The sequence below is a fragment of the Lepisma saccharinum genome, chromosome 20 (assembly GCF_977018435.1).
Source record: "Lepisma saccharinum chromosome 20, izLepSacc3.1, whole genome shotgun sequence".
In the NCBI taxonomy this organism is placed as follows: domain Eukaryota; kingdom Metazoa; phylum Arthropoda; class Insecta; order Zygentoma; family Lepismatidae; genus Lepisma; species Lepisma saccharinum.
The window spans coordinates 29,222,177-29,241,175 of NC_139248.1; the positions used below are offsets into that span (position 1 = coordinate 29,222,177).

Below are 18,999 nucleotides of genomic sequence, written 5' to 3' on the forward strand. Positions count from 1 at the left end.
TTTAAGTTACAGCGCTTGCAGAGTCGTCAATGGCAGAGAGCCTTGAAAATATTAGTAATTCTGTACTGGATGTAAATATTTCAAGCAGAATCCGAACCACTAATAAATACGAAAACAAATTGATTCCAGGTAGCTGGGTCAAGTAATTAAACACACGTGAACTAGAGTTGGGCAAGGGTTTAGGCCCCTTTTCATTTCGTTATCGTCCAGTTCATATGGATCTATACCGCAAAACTTCGTCTTTTCTCCATTTTTGTGTTGACTGTGCAAAGAGCTTGAACACGAAAAATTACAGCCATTTCCAGATGGCACAAAATTGTCATTAATTGTATGCAATGTTACCGAAATTTTCCACAGTACTAACAACAAACATACAGTTGGCGCAGGCAGGGGTGCCCATCCCCCCCCCCAAGTCCCATGACGCACTCCCTCAAAAGGTAGAGCATCCCCCCTCGTTTATGGCGAATTAATTACTAACTAACTAACTAACTAACTCTCTAGCCTTCTTAAACCCGAAGGTTCATGGCTGCAGAAACACAGGCCTTCCATCTGTCCCTATCTTGAGCAAGGTAAAATATTCCGAATTAATTACTCAAATTATTTTTGTCAGACAAAATTTGCGGAAAAATATAATACCAGAGGTGCAACCACGACTTTTTGTCTGGGGGGGGCAAGTACCAGGATAAACGTACCAATAATAATAATAATAATAACATTAATAATAATGGCTTTATTATTATTATTATTATTATTATTATTATTATTATTATTATTATTATTACCATTAGTAGTAGTAGTAGTATCAAAGACGTCATTATCCTCATAAATTACGCAAAAGGGGATAGATCTGTGCTAAAGCATTTGTTTGGAACAAACGATTTGAAATATTTTTTCAACACCGTCAATTTCACATTAGCTAATAATGGAAATCAAGCATACAAACTGTATTTTTGAATGGCAGAAAATGAATGATAAATGCATTCCGAAGATACATGTGTAACTTTGATGTACAACATATGTTTTACACATATGCAACATGGAGCGATATGAAATAGAAAATACATATGCAACAAGCTAACGCTAAATTGTGTACGTATTCAAAGCTTATTCGATATTACAATATACAACACATATTTTTTACATACATTACATTACAGAAAACAAGTAGAATGCGAGCGAAGCGAGCAAGAACATTTTTAAATACAATTTTTGCAATTGAAAACATTATTGATTTATTAGGGCGCAAATAATTTCACTGGACGCCATCGCATTCTCTCTTTTACAACATTTTTTTAGATCATTCGGCGCCCATGGCCGACTCCCGCCGCCTCTAGCTGCAGCTCTGAACTTGACGAAAAGAAGAAAAGCAGGTAATGCGAGCGAAGCAAGCAAGAACATTTTGCAAAACGAATTTTTATTTGCATAAAATTTCAAATCGAAGGGTTAATTTCTCCTGTGTGCCCCCTGCAGGTGCCCTTGGCAGTCATTCCGTGGAAGGTTAGGGGGGGACAATAACCCCTGCCTTCCCCGTGGTTGCGTCACTGTATAGTACAGACTTATTTAAGCATTATATGTTTACTTTAGATATTTTAGGCTCACTGCCATTGTTAGTCAACCTATTCTGCATAGTTTGTTTGTTCGACTAACCTTGTATAAATGCGAATACCACGCCCCCTCCATCCAAACCGATTCTAAAGACATAAGAGGTGGTGTTTCATTTTAACCCTATGGCCACGATCGCCCACAGGTAGGTAGAAAAACTATACATAATAACCAAAACTAAAAATCAATAACAAGTCAATCAAACAATACGACCCCCCCCCCATTTTTGTGTGAAGATATATAGAATTGGTATAAAATTTTGTCCCCCCCCCAAAAAAAATTTCATGACTCAGGCGCGTCATGAAACCCCCCTGTGGGCACCCCTGGGCTCAGGTATAACAAACGCTACGTGCAAAGAGAATCGATCCTATTTTCCTACGTGGTGGGTATTTCCTTGTAGACGACAAACAACTCGGCCGTAAACATGGCGGTGGTGCGAATTCTGACGTCACATGAAACCCACCTATACCGCTTTCATTTCCAAACTGCGCTTCAAGGTCACGGCATTGTTTCCCCACACACCTGTTCCCCTTCAAACACAACCAACACACGCCTTCTGCCTGTTCATTGGGTGCTGCACGGGAAATGCATAGGAGTGGGAATGAGGAGGGAAGCGCGGAGCTGGGTGGATGTCCTTGAACCGCACATTCCAACTGAAAAAAATATACACTGGTGTGCAAAACCTAAGGACGAGATAGATAAAGTAACATAAAATATTTCGTAGTCGGTGCAAATGAATGAAAGCCCAGCAGCATGTTGCCAGAGGTTGACTACACATGCACAGGGACCAAGAAGTTGCATGGCATGACGCCAGCGTGACCATTGCGCCGAATGGGTCAGCTCCAACAACACGAAGCAGTTGAATGAATGGGACGAGACAGTGTGTGTGAGTCAGAGGGCTGTTAAGGTGCATTGTGGTGGTGTTACTCACAACAACATGGCCCGGAGACAACATTTGGATGCGTTCACATGGGGAAGAATCATCGGGAAACTGGAAGAAGGACGAAGCGTGATGAGTGTGGCCCAGGAGTTTGGGATTGCCCACAGCATTGTTTCACGTGCATGGAGAGCGTTCCGAACCACAGGCACTGCTGTGCAAAGAAGAGGTGGTGGTCGACCACGGTCAACTACAGCAGCGGACGACCACTACATTGTGCAACAGGCACGCAGGGACCAACGTCAAACAGCGGGTGGAATTGCAAATACATTTAACAGGACCGCGATTCGTCCAATCTCAGGATCCACAGTGACACATCGACTGCATGGGTGTGGTCTCTTTGCCCGACGGCCATTACGTTGTGTTCCGTTGACACCCGTGCATCGGCGGCACCGTTTGCGGTGGTGCCAAGAACATCAGGACTGGACCGAGGAGGAGTGGGGTCGCGTTCTCTTCTCAGACGAGAGCAGATTCAGTTCGAGTAGTGATTCTGGACGTACACTCGTCTGGCGAGAGGTGGGAACACGCAATGAACCTAGGAACATTGTCGAGCATGATCGTTTTGGTGGTGCAGGTGTTCTTGTGTGGGGAGGCATAATGTTGCATGCACGTACCGACCTCCAAATTTTTGAACGCGGTACAGTCACCGGTCAACGTTATTGTGACACTGTTCTCCTTCCCCACGTGCATCTTTTCAGAGGTGCAGTCGGCCCCGAATTTATCTTTATGGATGATAATGCGCGACCGCATAGATCAGCGCAAGTGGCGGAGCTCTTGGAACGAGAGGATATTCGGCGTATGGACTGGCCTGCCCGTTCCCCCGACTTGAATCCCATCGAGCACATGTGGGATGCAATGGGGAGACGTCTTGCAGCACGTCCATATGCACCAACAACCATCCAACAGTTGACAACAGCGCTGGTGGAGGCATGGACTACTATACCACAAGATCTCATTACCAACCTTGTGAGCAGCATGGGAGCATGTTGCAGAGCATGCATCGCTGTCCGTGGTGATCACACACCCTTCTAAGGACCATTTCATTACTTCTGTAATGTCACGGGGCCATCATCCGTGTAATTTCCGGTCTATGCGTCAAAATGTCATTTTCTGTTCTGATCATCACGTGTTTTTCTCTGTTCTTTCCTGTATCATACTGTAACATTACTTTGTATGTATGGTTCAAGTTTCACCGATCTAAGCTGCTTGTAACTGACACAGCATGCGAAACTTACTTTCGTCCTTAGGTTTTGCACACCAGTGTATAATTAAAAAAAAAAATCACATCTATAAAGAAAATTCAAAACACATTTCCACCTCACTCATAGATTACGTGCATTCAATTGAAATTCTAGCAATATCTACATCTCAATGTGAATGCGGGTTCAGTGCCATGAATCTAACATTTACTGGTCAGAGTGAAATTAAATATTAGCTTGGATCATAGAATACACAGCCTTGCCATGACTTTTTGCTGTCGCTTTCACGGCCCAACCGCACTTTCGGGTTTTCAGCGCTGACTTCAGCGCTTAAGCATTTTCATTCGGATATTCACCGATGGATTCAGCGCTGAATCCATCAGATTCCACCTCTTCCACCACAAACAGGGGCTGGTGCAAGCGGTGGATTTTAGGAATTGTGGGTAATTGTAGTCTGCTAACGATGAGCTACAATGGCGTCAATGAAAACGATGGAAGTGAATTACGGGCCGGAAATCTACAGAATAAATGTGTGTGTTTTGCCATTGCACTTGTAAGCCGAAAACAACTATAGTTGTTCTTTTAAATTCTTTCAACAACGGTGTTTCCATAAAACAGAAGCAACAGCCGAAACTGCAGATAAAAGAGCAACTATAGCCTCCATTTTGAAACAATTTGTGATGAAAATTCGAACGTTAAGTGGTGGAATAGGCGATGACGTCAACTGAAGCTTCAGCGCTGAAAATCAGAAGGTACTGCGCTAAGTTTGCGGGACGAGCAGAAAGCCCAGCCCGCACGCCTTCATAACTGATGACGTCAGGACAATCATCAGTGGACGTTCTTACTTCAGTGACTTATGACGTGAATTTCAGCGATGTTTGAAGGCCTATTTCTCAAGAATCAAAACAAATATCGCGGAGATATTTTACACATCTAATGTTTGTGTCAGTATACGTAAAATGAATGGATTTAAAACAGAAAGCAAAATGCACAAAAATATAAAGTCTTTGCACATAAGTGCAATCATGTATTACCACACACGTACAAATTATGTATGAAATAGTAGATATCATATGTAATTAATAACGATGAAGAGAAAGATAAAAAAAATATTGTACAAGGTCCGCCCATAAAGAAACCGAACTGTAAAAAGAAAAATCAAACCAAGTAAAAAGGTACCGTATTCTGGCAACACTGCAAAGAGCTATATATAAACTTCTCGTCAGTGCATTTTTCAACCTGTTACAAGCAGTCGGTATCGGGGCAAGCGTGCGTCAGATGCAGGTCGTGTGCAGGCGGCGTACATAATACGCGCACCAAAATGGAACAACTTTACAGCATAAAGTTTTGTTACAAATTGGGAAAATCGTTTACCGAAACGTTACAGATGATAAGGGCAGTGTATGGTGATGCAGCATTATCAAGAACCCAGGTGTATGACTGATATGTACAATCGTTTCAAAGGTGGATGTGAAAGTGTCGAGGATGAACCAACATCAGGACGCCCTTCAACGTCAAGGAATGACGACAATGTGGAGAAAGTTCCCAAGGGGTGATTCACTATGATTTTGTCCCTGAAAACCAAACAATCAATCAGTGGTATTACAAGGAAGTGCTTGGTCGGCTCAGAAACAGGATAAAGCGGCCAATGGTTTTCTGTTACACGATAATGTTCGGCCTTATACCGCATTGTCTGTACAACAATACCTTGCCAAGCATTCAGTGACAGTGATCAATCACCCTCCATATTCTCCGGACTTATCGCTTGCTGATTTTTCCTTTTTCCTAGGCTTAAGACCGCTAGGAAAGGGCGACGAATTCACAACGTCGCGGACATTAAATTAAATGTTACGCGTATTTTGCGAACACTTACTGTCAATGACTATCAAAAGTGTTTCCAAGACATGTACAAACGCTGGTCAAAGTGTATTGCCTCCTCTGGTGATTATTTTGAAGGTGATAAAGTTATTTGAAGGTAATTACTCTTTTTCTTTCCTAAAAAAAAAATCGGTTTTTATGTGGGTGAACCTTGTATAAAATTGGAAGTTTGTTCCTGTATGAGTTCGTCTTCGTTCAGTGACTGGCGCAAATCACGTAGCATAGGCCTATAGTCATATGAACGAGACAGTTGTATGATTTCAAGACGACAGTCGATATTCGGCTTCAGTTTTTCCTAAAACTAAGTCCATCTTCAATATCCTCTTTCGACAGGCTATTTTGTTAGTCCTACTTCTTACTTCAATGGTTGCTCCCTCTTGTCTGTTATCCTTATAATTCATTTCCGTGTAAGGTTGAAGGAGAAAATGCCCCTGACCACACTGTAGACTGAAGTCCGCCGAATTTCATATATTTTGTTTATATTGTTCTTTTTATTTCAATATGAAACGCTAAGGACCGCTTTTGCAAATCTTCACTCGAGAATGTCTGTAAATCACAATTACAAGTTTTACGCCTATTGTCTAACATTACGGGAAAGTGCGGTGAACTTGCGTTTGTGAACTTAATACTTATGTTACACATATTTAGAATGAAACCCGATTTGTTATACCTCCAGTAAAGCATTATTGAAACAACACTGGAGTCGACATTCTTGGTTCTCTTCAGACAGCTGCAAATATACAGGGTGTATCATAAGTAATAGCGCAAACTGACACAATTGAAAGTACACGATAATAGAAGCAAATAAGTCTCAGTAAACATGGGTCCGCAAACGACCCGTTTACGAGATAATTGTGAATGTGTGCTTACAAGCCGCCACTGACTTCATTGTTTGTAAACGTCGTCCTAGTTGGTAAAATGCTAATAATACAGTAAGAAAAGTCATTGGAGATCTCATTGCTTTTATTGAACATTCTACTTACTTTAACAAACGTTAGTATGTTACATGTTACAATTACTGTATACTCCTATCTGTTAAAGGAGGTGTTCAAAGTGTCGTCCTTGCATCTGGATGCAATACTGTACGCGATTCCACAATGAAGTTTCGAATTCTTTCGAACACCCCCGGTTCATTTTGGAATTGGTCACAAGCATGTACAATTCTCTGTACTGATTGTATCCATCCTGTTTGATTACAACGCCACCTCTCGGAAATGTTCTCTTTGGAAACAAAGAGCAAACCTCGGAACGCGCAAGGAGTAAAGCAGTCGGTGTTTACAAAATGTAATCAGTGGCGGCTTGTAACAACACATTCGCAATTATCTCGAAAACTGCTCCTTTGCGGACACATGTTTACTGAGACTTTTGTGCTTCTATTGTTGTGTGTACTTTCAACTGTGTCAGTTTGCGCTATTACTTATGATACACGCTGTATATAGGGTGCGTTCCGAAAGTGTTAGTAAGGAAACAAAGGAATTCAACGAAGATAACTGGGCCCGTTAACCTGGTGAAACAATTACAGGCTTATGGCGGGACGCTCTAGGCGAAAGCGCAGGGCAGCATTTTGAAGAAAGTGTCCTTATGGCGTCCAGTGGAAGTCAAAGTTCCAAATTTCATACATTAACATAATACATTGTTTTCGAAAAAAAAAAAGTATCCTCCCCGATGGCGTAGTGGTTAACGTCGTCGCATTGTAATCAAGGGAGGCACCCAGTGGAGGCACATGGTGGTTCGTATCCCACTTTAAACTGTAGGTCCAGTCCCGATTAGCCTTCCTGTACATAAAGTGGACTTAAGACAACAAAAATGTCAACAAATTGAAAAAAGGTTTTATTCATATACAACAATTTAAAACTTTCGGAGTGAACTTTACTAGTGAACAGACTCGTGCATTCTTCGTAATTTCCTTTCGGCATTTCAATGTTATCCCCTACGCCAATTTTCTCTCAATCAATTCTGTCTTCCCTGATTTATTTTCAAATTTCATTTTGTTGATTCCACGGGGTGGAAACACGTGTCACTTGTCCTGACCCACAAAACGATTTAGAGCAAAAAACTGAACAGTAGACGTTACTCTTTCGAACATTTCCCATGCTTTGAACGACTTCAACACAACAAGTATCCTACATAGAGTAGTTCCGGAAAATCCCACCAGATGGCATATCGGACAATTTTAATCTCGAATTCATGTGTATTTATTCGAGTTCGCCCGAAAACATAACCTCCTCCGCCTCGTAAAGACGATTCCGGTACCGACATTTAGTGATTCCGCACTCCAGGGTTGCCAATTTTTTCTTTCTTTTTTTTCAAAAGAAACAAAACAGTTTTCTTTTGTTTTATACATGTTTTAAACAGTGTCTTTAACAGAAACTGAAAAAAGATATTTTAAACAAATAAAACGTTTAAAACATAATGTCAAGAAGACTTATTTTCTAATAATAATAGGCACAGACTAGATAATAGGGATCTGTTAATCATCCAAGAAAGGGCTGTGTTCCTAGTTATAAAATAAACGCTTGACTAACCTTTTTAAATACATATTTATGTTAGTCTTAAATCTCGCTTTTAGGCTGTTCGATGGCCGTGTGCACGAACGAAGATCAAATTTTAAACTCGGATCGGGAAAGGATCACTGGAAAATTCCATTGCACGAATGGCCGTGTGCACGAACGAAGATCAAATTTTAAACTCGGATCGGGTAAGGATCACTGGAAAATTCCATTGCACGAAGACGGTTCAACACTTGATCGCGATCTAGGAACATCAAAACGAGTTTATCTTCTGAACGGCCATTCGCCACCGTTTTGGTGGCCGATCCTGGTTCACGATACGTCAGGCAGTTGTTTTTGGATATAAAAAGAGCGGAAAGTGATATCGAGGGCGTGCAAACGCTAGAGATGTTGGATGTAAATGCTGATAATTCGAGAGTTGTGTAAAGTAAACTAAAAACTGCCAAAATAATAATAATAATTTGTGGTTCGGTGGTGCAAAGTCGAAATGTTTCTAAATACTGTACTCTCTATCCCAGAACACAAAACATGTGCAAGTGCAAGGTAAATTAGAACAGAGCAATGTTACGATATTGCTACATGGTGTGACAATACGACATGACAATATAAATATATAAGAATTAAGAAATGAAAAATTCAAATACTTACCACAATACAGTAATAATAATAATAAAATATCTTTATTGAGCGGGCGAGTTTCAGCGTACGCTGTTCTCTCGCGAATGCATTTCGTAAACATTGAAGTCCCGTAGAAGAAGGTTCCATGCTTTCTCCTTATTATTTTGTCTTATGCCGTCAGTTCTTTTTTAAGATTATTATTTCTTTACACCCTACTACATCCTTGTACTCGTCGACAAGGTTGATCAGTACATTTCTCAAATTCAGATAAGTTTGCGGCCCGAATTACTTTCTTCTCCTACACGTTGATACTTTAACACATCACACTATTCGGTGGGGTTCTTGATTGTCATTTGTTTTAGCCAACCAATCAGGTATAGCCTTACAAATTAATCTCGGATCATTTGAACGGAATCTCTTGAACGTCGTTTTTCGTTGGTGCAATGCAAATCTTTAAACCACGTTCATTTATGGCCGTGTGCACGAACGAAGATCAAATTTTAAACTCGGATCGGGAAAGGATCACTGGAAAATTCCATTGCACGAAGACGGTTCAACACTTGATCGCGATCTAGGAACATCAAAACGAGTTTATCTTCTGAACGGCCATTCGAGACCGTTTTGGTGGCCGATCCTGGTTCACGATACTGACGCTTCGACTGCAGGCAGTTGTTTTTAATATAAACAAAGCGGAAAGTGATATCGAGGGCGTGCAAACGCTAGAGATGTTGGATGTACAATGCTGATAATTCGAGAGTTGTGTAAAGTAAACTAAAAACTGCCAAAATAATAATAATAATTTGTGGTTCTGTGGTGCAAAGTCGAAATTTTTCTAAATACTGTACTTTCTATCCCAGAACACAAAACATGTGCAAGTGCAAGGTAAATTAGAACAGAGCAATGTTACGATATTGCTACATGGTGTTGCTACACGACATGACAATATAAACATATAAGAATTAAGAAATGAAAAATTCAAATACTTACCACAATACAGTAATAATAATAATAAAATATCTTTATTGAGCGGGCGAGTTTCAGCGTACGCTGTTCTCTCGCGAATGCATTTCGTAAGGCATTGAAGTCCCGTAGAAGAAGGTTCCATGCTTTCTCCTTATTCTTTTGTCTTATGCCGTCAGTTCTTTTTTAAGATTATTATTTCTTTACACCCTACTACATCCTTGTACTCGTCGATAAGGTTAATCAGTACATTTCTCAAATTCAGATAAGTTTGCAGCCCGAATTACTTTCTTCTCCTACACGTTGATACTTTAACACATCACACTATTCGGTGGGGTTCTTGATTGTCATTTGTTTTAGCCAACCAATCAGGTATAGCCTTACAAATTAATCTCGGATCATTTGAACGGAATCTCTTGAACGTCGTTTTTCGTTGGTGCAATGCAAATCTTTAAACCAAGTTCATTTAGAGTGGATCAAAATTGATCCCGCTCATCCGAACTTCGAAATAATCGGCGTTGGTGCACTCGGCCATTAGAGTGGATCAAAATTGATCCCGCTCATCTGAACTTCGAAATAATCGGCGTTGGTGCACTCGGCCAGAAGACGGTTCAACACTTGATCGCGATCTAGGAACATCAAAACGAGTTTATCTTCTGAACGGCCATTCGAGACCGTTTTGGTGGCCGATCCTGGTTCACGATACTGACGCTTCGACTGCAGGCAGTTGTTTTTGAATATAAACAAAGCGGAAAGTGATATCGAGGGCGTGCAAACGCTAGAGATGTTGGATGTACAATGCTGATAATTCGAGAGTTGTATAAAGTAAACTAAAAACTGCCAAAATAATAATAATAATTTGTGGTTCTGTGGTGCAAAGTCGAAATTTTTCTAAATACTGTACTTTCTATCCCAGAACACAAAACATATGCAAGCGCAAGGTAAATTAGAACAGAGCAATGTTACGATATTGCTACATGGTGTTGCTACACGACATGACAATATAAATATATAAGAATTAAGAAATGAAAAATTCAAATACTTACCACAATACAGTAATAATAATAATAAAATATCTTTATTGAGCGGGCGAGTTTCAGCGTACGCTGTTCTCTCGCGAATGTATTTCGTAAGTCATTGAAGTCCCGTAGAAGAAGGTTCCATGCTTTCTCCTTATTCTTTTGTCTTATGCCGTCAGTTCTTTTTTAAGATTATTATTTCTTTACACCCTACTACATCCTTGTACTCGTCGACAAGGTTGATCAGTACATTTCTCAAATTCAGATAAGTTTGCAGCCCGAATTACTTTCTTCTCCTACACGTTGATACTTTAACACATCACACTATTCGGTGGGGTTCTTGATTGTCATTTGTTTTAGCCAACCAATCAGGTATAGCCTTACAAATTAATCTCGGATCATTTGAACGGAATCTCTTGAACGTCGTTTTTCGTTGGTGCAATGCAAATCTTTAAACCAAGTTCATTTAGAGTGGATCAAAATTGATCCCGCTCATCTGAACTTCGAAATAATCGGCGTTGGTGCACTCGGCCACGAGAGTCTTCAACTAATCCACAGTTGCCAGGCCCCACTTAGCCCACGTGGTAGCTAATGTTTTTTCTTTGCTTTTTTCATAAATAAATTTTATCGTGAATGCAACTAAATATTGACATTAACAACTATGTGCAGTTGTTAAGTGAGGAATAAAACGGTTTTATCCATATAGTGTTCAATTTTAAAAATGTTTTAAGCACATAAAAAAACAGCCAGGAGTTTTAGGTCCACGGACATTCATAACGATATGTTTCTTCGTTAATTCAACATACATTTTCAGCCACGGAACAGATATCTATGCACAATAAACAAAATGACACGGATTGAATGATGAAAAGGCATAGTTACAAAATACGCAAATAAACACAAACTATGAAACATCAAGTATCAGAATGTGTTTTAAACAAGTCTTAAAAAAAACATGTTTAAAGCACATTGTTTTAAACGTTTTAAACAATTGTGAAAAAACAAAGCCGTGTGTTTAAAACACTTCTGTTTTAAACATGCCAATCCTGCAGCATATCCGTAGACAAATTAAATGTGAAATGTTACGAAGAGGCGTGGAAGGATAAGTGTATTACAACTTCAATATGTCTTAGCGCTCACCTCGCAATCCGTGCCCCATTGAATTTCGTGAGAAGTAGAAGAAACATTCCAAAAACAATAACAACTTTGGCCAGAGACTGCAGGGAAAGCGGTGTGGGCCAGTAAGAAGAAGAAACACTCCGCATGCTCCGTGTCAGTCAGAAAGAGGAGGAAAATTTTTAACATCACTACCACCAAACATGGCGTCCAAATAACTCACAAAGCTCATCGCAGACCTACTACTGGGAATTGATTTCTACCTGGGTGCTGCAACAATCGTATTTGCCACTACGATTAGCCAATCTCCCAGAAGAGAAGAGAGTATCAGGTATTATTTTTGAGTGTAACACAACTCCTTTGAGACACGTCGGAAAAAAATAATCTACATCTATTCTTTTTGACTGAATCGTTTGCTACCACTACATAACCAAATTCCAGGCGCTTTGACTTTACTCTCAAGCAAGAAGCAGCTAATTGCAAATGGGCACAAATGTTATAAGAAAAACTTCAACTGTATAGTCTGTCTTTTATCTGCTGGAAAAAGAAAGTGACATCGGGAAGTGTAACCGTAAAGCATATTTTTTGTTTGGCGTCCGTGACACCCTTGAAGTCTTATTGCATCGAATAGTTGAATATTATCTTTCTGAAGGCAGTTCCTGTGGTAAGATAAACAAATCTCAGATTACGATGGTTGTTTTTTGTGTATGTATTTCAATAAGTTATTTTTAATTATATAAGGATATGTGTTACAGGTTCTAGTTTATGCAATTCTGTGTTGAACTTTTCACCATGTGCAATTTGATTTACTTAACCCTACAGTGCATGGCGTTCCGATCTGGCTACATCAAATTTACTGCATCGTAGTTATGGTTACAATCTCGATAGAAATGCTTACCACATGAGTTTTACCATTCAATCTCCTTTGATTTACGAGTTACCAATCCCCACCGAGCCACTTGTCAATATCAATTATGACCACTTGGGTCGACATGAATATTATAAAGAATGACCAGAATATACGTTTTAGCTTGTGCATTTTACGTATCCTGCTTCAACATAGTCCGACAATTTTCATTACCACCGGACATGTCTATTATTTCGGTGGAATGTTACGCAATATATCAGGCCCTAATACATGCCCTTGAAGCAGGTTACGAGAATACCCTAATTCTGACATGCATTGAGTGTCTTGTCCACCCTTGCCTGTTGTGGAAAAGAAGCGTATCGCATGGCCATTCTTCCCACCTTAATATTACAGGCAACTGTCAGACTCTGAAAACAGGATCAACGAGTACACTTCACCTATGTAAAAGCTCAGGTACTATTATCGTATGGGTGAAACACCTACGAATCATATATTTCGGACTTCTTTACATTGCTGACGTGTTGCGGAACATTTCTTAAGGCGAAATAATGCATTTCTAACTAAGATAATGTTTATTTTCTCTATTTACGAGTACTGGTAACATTATCGTATGGGTAAAACGGATTCCTTCAAATTTCCTTCAAATTTACAGGAGAAAGTACTTACGGAAATCATTTTCTTGAGCGTTTTGGAAGTTCCTGAATGTAGATTTGATCCATTTTAATGTGAATGCGTGTTGTTTTCTGCGAAAATCTCTGTCCGACACGCTGTTTCTGCTCCGCCATTTGCTTTTTGCATGAGACTGAGATGTTCCGTGTGTTAAGACGATGCAACCCCGTAGCCAGTGTTTCAGCCTCGCCGTGGTTTCACTAGAACCACCTGTCGAGTTCGGAACAAGCCATTTTTCCCGAATGGGTGTCACTTATCGCACAACATTGTGTTCGGACGTCACAGGAGAGAGCTGTTTTTACAATTTTTCTTTATATTTATGCTAATGGAACCTAACCTAACCATGTAGGCATTCCTCGTCTGACGTCAATATTCAAGGTTGCAAGATTGTTGTGCGTAAAGGAAGAGAATTAACGAATTACGAAAGAAAGATGGTTCCGACCCGAATGGGTGTCACTTATCGCACAACACTGTAGCAACATTGTGTTCTGACGTCACAGGAAAGATCTTTGTCATGTTAGGCAATACCAGCTAACGCGTCTCTTAGCGAAAATAATAATTTTTCTTTGTATCTATGCTAATGGAACCTAACCCAACAGGCCTAACCTAACCACGTAGGCATTCCTCGTCTGACGTCAATATTCAAGGTTGCAAGATGGTTGTGCGTAAAGGAAGAGCATTAACAAATTTCGAAAGAAAGATGGTTCCCACCCGAATGGGTGTCACTTATCGCACAACACTCTAGCAACATTGTGTTCTGACGTCACAGGAGAGACCTTTTTCATGTTAGGCAATACAAAGGTAACGCGTCTCTTAGCGAAAATATTATTTTTTATTTGTATTTATGCTAATGGAGCCTAACCTAACAGGCCTAACCTAACTACGTAGGCATTCCTCGTCTGACGTCAATATTCAAGGTTGCAAGAGTGTTGTGCGTAAAGGAAGAGCATTAACGAATTGCGAAAGGAAGATGGTTCCGAATTGCTGTTTATGGACAATGAACATGGTAAATCGCAAGGTTATTTTACAAGTTCTACACGTAAATGCGACGTATTAGCATAATTTCAAATAGGGGCACAAAAGTAGATATTTTCCGGTGAACGAGGTTGCACCACTGCATAAATCGACGAAACACTCTCAGAACGCCCCCTAAACCAGTATGCTATCACGGCCATAATGTGTTACAGATTCGAAACAACAAGTAATAGTAAGTACTCGTAAATAGAGAAAATAAACATTATCTTAGTTAGAAATGCATTATTTCGCCTTAAGAAATGTTCCGCAACGCGTTAGCAATGTAAAGAAGTCCGAAATATATGATTCGTAGGTGTTTCACCCATACGATAATAGTACCCGAGTACTTACTGTTACTTGTTGTTTCGAATCTGTAACACATTATGGCCGTGATAGCATACTGGTTTAGGGGGCGTTCTGAGAGTGTTTTGTCGATTTATGCAGTGGTGCAACCTCGTTCACCGGAAAATATCTACTTTCGTGCCCCTATTTGAAATTATGCTAATACGTCGCATTTACGTGTAGAACTTGTAAAATAACCTTGCGATTTACCACGTTCATTGTCCATACACAGCAATTCGGAACCATCTTTCTTTCGCAATTCGTTAATGCTCTTCCTTTACGCACAACACTCTTGCAACCTTGAATATTGACGTCAGACGAGGAATGCCTACGTGGTTAGGTTAGGCCTGTTAGGTTAGGTTCCATTAGCATAAATACAAAGAAAAAATAATATTTTCGCTAAGAGACGCGTTACCTTTGTATTGCCTAACATGAAAAAGGTCTCTCCTGTGACGTCAGAACACAATTTTGCTAGAGTGTTGTGCGATAAGTGACACTCATTCGGGTCGGAACCATCTTTCTTTCGAAATTTGTTAATGCTCTTCCTTTACGCACAACCATCTTGCAACCTTGAATATTGACGTCAGACGAGGAATGCCTACGTGGTTAGGTTAGGCCTGTTGGGTTAGGTTCCATTAGCATAGATACAAAGAAAAATTATTATTTTCGCTAAGAGACGCGTTAGCTTGTATTGCCTAACATGAAAAAGATCTTTCCTGTGACATCAGAACACAATGTTGCTACAGTGTTGTGCGATAAGTGACACCCATTCGGGTCGGAACCATCTTTCTTTCGTAATTCGTTAATTCTCCTTCCTGTACGCACAACAATCTTGCAACATTGAATATTGACGTCAGACGAGGAATGCCTACGTGGTTAGGTTAGGCCTGTTAGGTTAGGTTCCATTAGCATAAATACAAAGAAAAATTGTAAAAACAGCTCTCTCCTGTGACGTCCGAACACAATGTTGCTACAATGTTGTGCGATAAGTGACACCCATTTGGGAAAAATGGCTTGTTCCGAACTCAACAGGTGGTTCTAGTGAAAACACGGCGAGGCTGAAACACTGGCTACGGGGTTGCATCGTCTTAACACACGGAACATTGCACTCTCATGCAAAAAGCTAATGGCGGGAGCAGAAACAGCGTGTCGGACAGAGATTTTCGCAGAAAACAAAACGCATTCACATTAAAATGGATCAAATCTACATTCAGGAACTTCCAAAACGCTCAAGAAAATGATTTCCGTAAGTACTTTCTCCTGTAAATTTGAAGGAAATTTGAAGGAATCCGTTTTACCCATACGATAATGTTACCAAGCTCATAGTAACCTTAATGTATATCAAGATTTAATGGATCTCTATGCAAAAAATGCTAAGGGTAATTATCCTCAATCACCTATTCGTTTATCCTACACAGACCTTTTACGCAGAGTTAAAATCAAACTCCATTCCCAGTGGGAAATTGGGTGGTGGCTGAAGTCAATAATACAACCACTTATAAATGGTACACAAAAAAATGCTCACTCGACCTTGGGTTTCATAAACTCAAAATTCCACAAGAAGTGATAAACTTCACATTTCGTCTTCAAACGGGTCTCGTTTGCACGAATGAACACCTTGCAAGGGTACATTAAACTTCCTTCCCCATTTGTGTTTGTGGAACAGATAAACAAACCACAGCATTTCCTAGGGTTAAGAGGAATACCACGATGATACCCCAACTCACCTCCTTTTCCAATGCCTGATATGGAACGAAAATAGAAACGCCCTTTTTCATAGACTCCACAGAGCCAAGGTACCTTTTCCCGTGTCATTACCTTAGCCGTTATCGTCCCCATCACCTGCTCAAATGTGGATATTGTATAGTTTTGCCCGACAATGCGAGATGCAATTCTGAAGTTTCTAAAAAGTTATAAGTGCGATACAGTAAATGTGAAGTGGAGTGCACAGTTTTCAGTACGCTTCCAACTTCGTTAATATTGTGCTTATTATTCAAGTCAACACTTTCAGATCTTCGAGCAGGACTGCCATTTCCCTGCTGGTGAGGATCAGGAAGAAGAAGAAGAAGCATCGTATTTATGTCAACTAATTGCTAGATGGAAGTTGTGTGGCTTCATTGTATTCTCTGAAATATGAATTTGTGTTTGCAGCACTAGATGTCATGAATTGAACTTAAGGGCTCATGAATGTTAAATAATGTAGCATGACCATGTTAGTCAAGGTCATGGTCATTTTACGTATTATTTAGTAATTTTTATGTACAATAAAATTACTTTTTTCGTTCACAAAAAAAACAAACAATAATTTGAAGGTTTCAAGTTCACTTTATGTGACTGGATGTAGCAACAATTCATTTGGTTGCTATTGTTACGATAATAACCTTGTTTCCAAATGGCAACATTATATGGTCAGGACCTTTTACAGTTCCAATGTACTTGTTGCCGATTGGCAACATGATGCAAGAAGTAGCAGCTGTAACCACAGTAAGTAAAGCATTGTAGCACATCTGTACTGGTTCCTGTGAGCATCGAATGTGGTGTCATCACGAAATTTGTAGTTGTTTATTGAACATTGGGGTCTTTATCTAGCTGTGTGTGAGGTGTGTTCCAGGACAATAGAGCAAAGTGTTGACAATACGAGGGGAGGCTGATAAGTATTGAGCCTTACCCAGAAACAATTGAGCTAGGAGGCTGAAATTTGCAGGGTGTACTGGTCAATTCTTCTATATGTAATGGTGCAAAAATCGACTTTCTATGATTTTAACTTCCCTTTGTTTTTCAGGTCCAAAGTGAAAATGGCAGCACCTCCAGAAAAGCTCTGCAAGGGTATCATCATGTTGCAAATCGTTGTCCCTTTAGGTGTTTTTTCAGATGGGGAACAGATAATAGTCAGTTGGAGCCAGGTCAGCGAATAAGGTGGATGGGGCAACACATGAAAGCCTAAGGAGATCTGTGTTGCCATTGTTTCACCTGCAGTGTGTGGCGAAGCATGGTCATGGAACAGGGTGACGTCTTTGGAGAGCTTTTCTGGAGTTGCTGCCATTTTCACATTGGACATGAAAAACAAAGGGAAGTCAAAATCATAGAAAGTCTATTTTTGCAGCATTACATATAGAAGAATTGACGAGTACACCCTGCAAGTTACAGCCTCCTAGCTCAATTTTTTCTGGGTAAGTCTCAATAATTCTCAGCACCTCCTCATATATGCTTTGTGGATGACGACGTGAGTGTGAGGCCATTGACACAAAGCATTATACTAGAAATCCCCAGTGGTAGTGAATTTGATCTTGATTTCGATGACAGTGACGTGGACACAACTTTTAATCCGAAATGTGTAGGGTTGGGCACAATAAAACTGGACTGCCTTTCCTTGTCAGACATTCACAAACTATTAATTCATCTACATATGCCCATTCCATTAATTTCCCCATCACGTCACCCCTCCCCCGTATCTGCTCTTGTACTTGTTTCTAGAGCACATTAACTTAGGTTTTAGAAGGAAGTTTTGTTTCAGACCAAGTGATATGAGGCAGGCCAATTTTTTGTGGACAACCCTGTACAATGTTTCAACTTGTATCTTATATAATAGTTATGAAGTAACTCAATGCATGATGTTGTCATTTGTCACATGAAAATTGTGCATAAAATTAATATTTTTCACTATTTTTCGAATGAAACTTCATTTGTATTTGTTTTATGTTGAAATTTGTATAGGCCCAAGTTCCTTTTGTTTTATTGCGATTTCATCATGCTAGGAATGCAATTTTTACAGGGTTCGATTTTGATGTACGTTTATTAACGCATACTGCGGAGTCTTATTGATTACTTAAGGTTTTGTTCAATATATGCTTTCGTGGTTAGGTTAGGCAAGTTACGTTTGGTTCCCTTAGCATTAAAATAAAGTCCCTAAATGCATTTTACTAAGGTTCTGATTTACTTCTACATTCATTCAGACGCTTCTACGATATTTACTGTCGCTTGTCGAAGGAAAAGTCTTGTCTATGAGAAGTGCGTAAGGTAATTTTCAATTTTCTTTTTTTCAACATAAATAACTTTTTTCGAATCCAAACAGTTCTCATTACTTTAAGGAAGGTTCAAATTTCATGTGACAATGATTTTCAAAATTCTACGATAATTAGTGTTTGTGGTAGGAGAATCATAAAACAATCGGAACCGTTACCGAAAATTCATCATAAAGTTAATATTTTTCATTTTTTTAAACATTTTTTCATGTGTATATATTGTCTAGAGAAGAGAATATATTTTT

General features: G+C 39.7%; 1 protein-coding gene across 2 annotated transcripts in view; it reads left to right on the forward strand.

Moving 5' to 3' along the window:
• Nucleotides 1-12,018: 12,018 nt before the first annotated feature.
• LOC146003842 (elongin-C) overlaps nucleotides 12,019-18,999 on the forward strand; it is a 29,013-nt gene continuing 22,032 nt past the window's right edge. Inside the window, exon 1 of one of the 2 annotated variants that reach the window (XM_083142291.1) lies at nucleotides 12,019-12,170. The gene's annotated coding sequence lies outside the window, so the exon portion shown is untranslated. The other variant, XM_083142292.1, reaches the window with a different exon arrangement.